At 37.9% G+C, this 6,922-nt stretch overlaps 1 pseudogene; it reads right to left on the bottom strand.

Annotated features, from left to right (window-relative positions):
* Positions 1-4,996: 4,996 nt before the first annotated feature.
* LOC112673284 (60S ribosomal protein L10-like) lies at positions 4,997-5,647 on the bottom strand (annotated as a pseudogene).
* Between the last annotated feature and the right edge of the window lie 1,275 nt (positions 5,648-6,922).

The raw sequence follows: 6,922 nt of genomic DNA, 5'->3' as shown, positions 1-6,922 counted from the left end.
TCATTTTTTTTTTCTGATTTTTTTTTAATTGGTGTTCAATTTACTAACATACAGAATAACACCCAGTGCCTGTCACCCATTCACTCCCACCCCCCGCCCTCCTCCCCTTCTACCACCCCTAGTTCGTTTCCCAGAGTTAGCAGTCTTTACGTTCTGTCTCCCTTTCTGATATTTCCCACACATTTCTTCTCCCTTCCCTTATTTTCCCTTTCACTATTATTTATATTCCCCAAATGAATGAGAACATATAATGTTTGTCCTTCTCCGACTGACTTACTTCATGAATAAATAAATAAAATCTTTTTTAAAATCCTACAATAGCATAATTCTATTTCTCCCCTCCCAGGTTTTATGATATAGTTGTCATATGTTTATGTTTAAAACTCTATTATACATTGGGTTGTTAAAATTTGTTTCTGTTGTTCTTAAGCAATCAGTTATCTTTTCAAGAGATTTAAATCATAAATAAAATTCTTACAAATTTACCCAGGTAGTTAACCATTTCTAGTAGTTTGCAGACCTTTGTATAGATCCACATTTCTTTCTGGTATCTGGTATGATGCCTGAAGACATCATTTAATATTTATTGTATTGATAGTATGCTAGTGATTAGTTCTTTCAATGTTCTATCATAAAAAGTTGTTATTTTGTCTTCATTTTTGAAAGATGGTTTTGACTACACATAGAATTGTAGGTTGACAGGGTTTTGTTTTTTTTTTTTTTTAGTACTTTAAAGATGTTTTCCACTGCCTTCGAGTTTGTATTGTTTATGATAGAAAATATGATGTCATCCTTACCTTTATTCCACTATACATAATATGTCTTATTTTCTCTGGCTGCTTTGAAGTTTTTCTTTTTATCACTGATTTTGATCAATTTGATTATTATGCACTTTGGAATAGTTTCCTTATTATGTTTGTGTGTTTGGGATTCGTTGAGATTCTCAGATCTCTGGCTTTATAGTTTTCATCACATTTGGAGAAGTTGTACCTGTTGCTTCTTCAAGACTTTTTTCTGTCCCCCCCCCCCACCTCCTTCAAAGACTCCAATTACATACCCTTGGTGTTGCTTGAAGTTGTTCCATAGCCCATTAATGCTCTTTTCTTTCCTTCCTGCCTTTCTTTTTCCCTTCCTTTTTTTCTCTCAGTCTTTCTCCCTTTTTTTAGTCCTATTTTCTCTATGTTTTTCATTTTGGATAGTTTCCATTGCTGTGTCCCAATATTCACTGGCTTTTACTCCTGCTCTTTCTAATCTTCTGTTAATCCCATTCAATATTTTGTTTTGTTTTTGTCTCAAACATGGTAGTTTTCATGGTACTTTCCATGTTTTCTCAGGTATGGAAGTTTGATTTTTTTCCTGTTTCTACATATAAAATACAGTAATAGTGGGGCACCTGAGTGGGTCAGTGGTTAAGCGTCTGCCTTTAGCTAGGGGCATGATCCCGGGGTCCTGGGATCAAGTCCCACATCAGGCTCCCCGCAGGGAGCCTGCTTCTCTCTCTGCCTATGTTTCTTCCTCTTTTTCTGTGTCTCTCATGAATAAATGAATAAAATCTTTAAGAAATAAAATACAATAATAGTAACTATTTTAGAGTTTTTAATCTGCTAATTTTAACATCTGTGTGCCAATGCTGGGTTGAATTTGATTGATTGAGTAAGTGAGTGAGTGATTATTCTTCTCATTATGGCCATTTTGAATTTTACTTTGTTGGGTTCTGGATATTTTTATATTTCTTTAAGTATTCTTCAGTTTTGCTCTGGGATGTAGTTACATTATTTGAAAATAGTTCAGTTATTTCAGGAAGTGTTTTTATAATTTGTTACATAGGTCTAGAGCTAATTATTACCTACTAAGGAGAAAACTTCCTGAGTACTGTACCTATGCCCCATGAATTACAACTTTTCCCAGCCTGGCTGGTGATAAGATATAATCCTGGCTCAGTGTGAGTATTAGGCACAGTTATCTCTGATTCTCTCTGATGGTTCTTTCCCCAAACTCAGATAGCTTATTCACACACATGATTTGGTCAATACTCTCTTAAGTACTTGAGTGGAACCTTTTAAAGATCTTCACAGAGCTCTCTTTGTGTGCCTCTCTCCTCTCGGGTATTCTGACCAGCTATCTCTAGTTGCCTTGGTCCCCCTGACTCTCACATCTGTCTGCCCAACTCAGGGAGACCAGGAGGCTCTGCCTGGGTTCCCTTTTTTGCACCACAACCTGGAAACACTCTCAAACAGCAAGGTGGGGTTATAATAGGTCTCATCTCATACCTTTTCTTCTCTTGGGATCACTGTCCACTGTCTGATTTTCAATGACTTGAACACTGGTTTCAAATATTTTGTCTGGTTTCTGTGGTCGTTTTAGCCAGGAATATAAATCTGGTCCCTCTTGCTCTACCCTGACTAGAAGTGGAAATATGATCGTTCCATTTTAAAATGAAGAAATGATCTCAAGAGGACTTAGTGCTGTAGTAAATGGTAGAGCTGGAATTCGTGCCTAGTTCTTTTCACTCCTACTTCAAAAACAACATCTTAGAATAAGTATTTGTATGGCTAGAGAAACTGCAGGGGTTTCCCCCTCCCCTTTGCAACCTATTGCTTTTAATGATTGTTCATTTATGTTTAATCCTTAGTTTTGTTTGTTTGTTTGTTTTTAGGAGTAAAGGTGAGCAACTATTTGGGACTGTGTATCTACTCTATCTCTCTTTTCAGGGAGAATAATGTCCTTAAAGAGCTGCATCCTCTGATGCCTGGTATTTGTTGTGAATCAATAGAGAACCTTTCTGTCTGTGTTTGAATCTTGGATAAACATTCTGCTTCTGTTCTTATTTCTTAGACTCACTTATAGGTCATGTACTTGCCCAGTTCAGAACCTTTGTTTCTTCCTCTGGAAGAGTACTGTTCTGTCATTCTTTCCATCAAATTGTGTCCCTCATTTCAACCCCATCCCAAGCTCTATTTCTACTAGGAAAACTTCCACACCTATGCAATTTCTACCTCTATAAAGTCATGCTAGGTTTGTTTGGACCAGATGCTCTCAAGGTCTATTGCAACTCTGAAGAAAGTTTTGTGGGGGCTACTATTACTCTCTCCCCTTTCTAAATTACACCATTTGGCATAAATTGATTCTGGATTATATTCTAAATTTGTGTCCTATATCCTCTGTCCTGTGTCTGGCAAGTTGCCCATCATCAATAAGTTCCTAATAAATCTTGTTGAAAGAAAGGATGAGTGGCATTTTTTTCCTAGTCATTCAATGTATGTATTTTTTCCTTTTTAACCAGAAAATAAGTTTCCTGAGGGCAGAGCTAATGTATTTTTGCTTATTTGATATTATGTACAGAATCTACACTATGCTAGAGGCATTGTTGAGTGTTTGTAAGGATTCTGATTCCAAGAAACCACCAGCCACCTGATTTTCCAGAATCATGGTACCAGGCTCAGGTGATAATACATAGTCTCAAAGTAAATATATGTTGAATGAACAATGAGATGGCTCTAGAATAGAGAGTTTAGCAACACATTCATGCTTACACAGAGAAACAAAGATGCAGATAGTGCAGACACACTCAAATTTTATTGTTTGTTTGATACATCTGCTGCTTTGAGGCTTATACTTAATGTGAGTCTGTTGAATGATTTACAGGTATACTCATGCACCGAGATGAAGGGCTTTATTATAAATCTCCCTCCTTGTGCTGTAGGATACTGTGCATTTTTCAATGCTGTAAACATAAATAGAAAAGTGTTTTGTCTGTGACAAGGACAAATGTCAGTTGGCAAAGCCCTTAAAGATGCAGACTTTTGAATTTGAGTTCTCATTATTATACTGCCCTGATTCAAGAAGTAAGCATAAAAAATACTTTATAGTTATAAATTTTATTCCATAAACCTTTGTAATAAGGTTTGTAATAATAACAATAACAATAAAACAATAAAAGTTATTACATAAAAGTAATACATGTAGAAAATAGTGTTAATCAAACATAAGAAAATAAAATCCATTCATATCTCCAACATAGATAACCACTGATAACATTTTAGAGCATATTCTCTCAGTCTTTCTATGCTCATATTTAATCCAAAAATGTAATTATACTGAACATATTATTTTTACATGCTTTTTCATTTAGTGACATGGAAACTATTGAGTATATATTCATAAAAATTCTCTAGATTACTATTTCTCGCTGCTCTTTAGCACTTCAATGTATGCGTCTACTGTAATTTATTTATCCAAACTCTTAATTTGGGTCATTTTTGTCATTTTCAGCATCTGTTGTCATGAAATTACAGGAATCAGTGTCCTTGCAGCTAAAGCTTTATGTACATCCCTAATTATTTCCCTAAAATAATTCCCTAAAAGTGGAATTCTTGGGTAAAGAAGTGTATAAAATTCAAAGGTTTCTGATACCAAAACTATCTCCATTCCAATTTAATCTCCTAGCAATGCATGCAGTACTTTTTCAATGAGATTTCATTTGTACTTATAACCTTTATGCAGGAAAAATGTAAGGCATCCATATTTAGCAGTTGAGGAAATTAGGGTACAGAAAAATCAAGGGCGTGTAGTGTTAACAACAGAACTATAAGCCTGCTTTCTCCATTCCTTATGCTCTTGGAACAGTGCTCATTGCATCTATACTAGTGGTGGTATTTGGAAAAAATGAGTCTGGGAGATTCCTTAATCAAAATTAGGATTTATTAGTCAAACACTTATTGAAAACAAAATTAAACAGGCTACAAAGCTTATAATGGTAAAAGAATGAGTCAAACCTTTAGGCTGGTCTTTGCAATTTAAGTTATTTGCCATCAGGAGGCAACAGAAAGTCACTTGCAACCCCTCCAAGAATGAAGGGTGGTTTTCCTGAGAAGCTAGTCTCTCTCTCTCTTTCTCACTCACTCACTCACTCACTCACTCACTGTCTTTCTCTTTGTTAGACAGGAAGTAGGATTTGTCAGTGGGCATGAATAAGGAGGGGACAGTGCCAAGGTTCTCATGAGTGCAAAGCCCACCATTTGTCCAGGGGAGACATGATTAGGGATGTATTTGACCCCACAGCCATCTAGGAAGAGCCACTTTTCGGCTATCATGTCTTCAAATTCATCTGCATTAAACTTAGTTAAGCCCTGCTTCTTGGAAGTGTGGATCTTTTGGCAGCCAGGGACCTAGAATTTGGCTCTGTGTCAGGCCTGAGTCATATGCTCCTTGTTCTAGAGCTTCATACAGATGGGCATGATGACTTGACCAATGTGGATCCTGGCCACTGTGCCCTGAGGCTTTCCAAAGGCACCCCACATACCTGTCTGCAACCTGTCAGCCCCAGCATAGGAAATCTTGTTGATAAGGATGAAGTGGAAGGGGTGGAGCCACACTCAGATGTGAAAACCATCTTTGCTTCAGCTTTTCACCTTGTACTTGTTGGCACAAATACGGACAGCCTCCATGGCTCCAGAGGAGAGCTGCTCATATTCATCTGGCACCATGTGGCCACATAGTGTGCGCTCATCCACCTTTGCCTTCTTCCACCTCAGGTCAAAGATGCAGATCTTGGCATCAAGGACACCTCTGTAGGAGTGAGGTTTTGGATATGGCTTGTTCTTAACAATACCAGTAGCATTGGCCAGTGCATAGCCCATGGCGACACACCGAAGGAAGAGAGAAGATAGTCTCTTTTCTACCTTGCCATTTGTTGCATAATCACAAGCTATAAAACTTTGCTTTGTATACAAACTGAAATTATCAAATTATGACTTCCACTTTGATTAGTTCAAATTAAGATTGAAAATAAGTTTTGTGAGACCCCTGGGAGGCTCAGGCAGTTAAATGTCTGCCTTTGGCTCAGGTCATGATCCCCAGGTGCTGGAATCCAGCCCTACTTCCAGTTCCCTGCTCAGCAGGGAGCCTGCTTCTCCCTCTCCCTCTGCTGCTCCTTCTGCTTGTGCTCTCTGTCTGTCAAATAAATAAATAAAATCTTTTAAAAAAAAGTTTTGCATATTTCTTCATGAAATCTCAGCTCTTATTCAAACTTTTTTTTTTTTTTTTACTTATAAAGGATTATCTCACTATATGCTTTGAGTTAGACTTGGAGAAGTGGGTTTCTTTTTTAAAACGCGATTCTAACTCCGCTATAATTTCTGGCTCTTGATCAAGTTAATACTGTGATCTTTAATTTTCCAGGATGCCACTGTGAAAGGAAAAGAAAAACCAACAGAGACATAGCTGGATGCAATTCTTCACTACCAAACAATGCTTTAGTTCTTTCCAACCTGGGAGACACTTCCTCAACCTGATACCTGCTTTTCAAATTTTAGGCCTCCTATTGCAAGGTAGATTGATTGTAAAAATGGCATAACTTTCTATGCTTCTCTGAAACCATGCCCTTTGCAACCTGATTTTGAAGCTTCTCCCATCAAAGGTGGAGTTTGTACCCCATCCTATGAAACTGGACTAGCCGTATGATTTGGTCTGCCAATAAAATGCAGTGGTGTTGCAGTTCCAAGACTAAGCTTCTTAAGGTCTTGTGCACTTCTGTTTGCTCTCTGGGACCCTGGAGATCTATGTGAACAATGCCGGACCAGCCTTCGGGGACATGAGCGATCTCGAGGAGGAGAGTGCATCTCAAGCAAGGCCATCATAGACCAACCAGTGCCTGGCTGATCCGCTTACTAACAAGTGACACAGGAGTGTTTCTAGATGCAATCATCTGAGCCTAACCCAGATCGGAAGAGCCACCCAGCTGATCCACAGATCCATGAGCTATGGTTTTATTTTTGGGGGGTCAGGGGAAAGAAATTGTTATGCAGCCATTATTTCTGACAATAGAGATCTATTCCTTTGGGTCTAAAGCAATTGAGCCAATAATGATTATTACTATTCCCCTGCCTGGGATTCAGAATGAAATAAGTCTAGAAGAGAAAAG

Source organism: Canis lupus, chromosome X, assembly GCF_003254725.2.
Source record: "Canis lupus dingo isolate Sandy chromosome X, ASM325472v2, whole genome shotgun sequence".
In the NCBI taxonomy this organism is placed as follows: domain Eukaryota; kingdom Metazoa; phylum Chordata; class Mammalia; order Carnivora; family Canidae; genus Canis; species Canis lupus.
The sequence above is the reverse complement of the archived record's forward strand: the minus strand, read 5'-3'. Positions and strand labels throughout refer to the sequence as shown.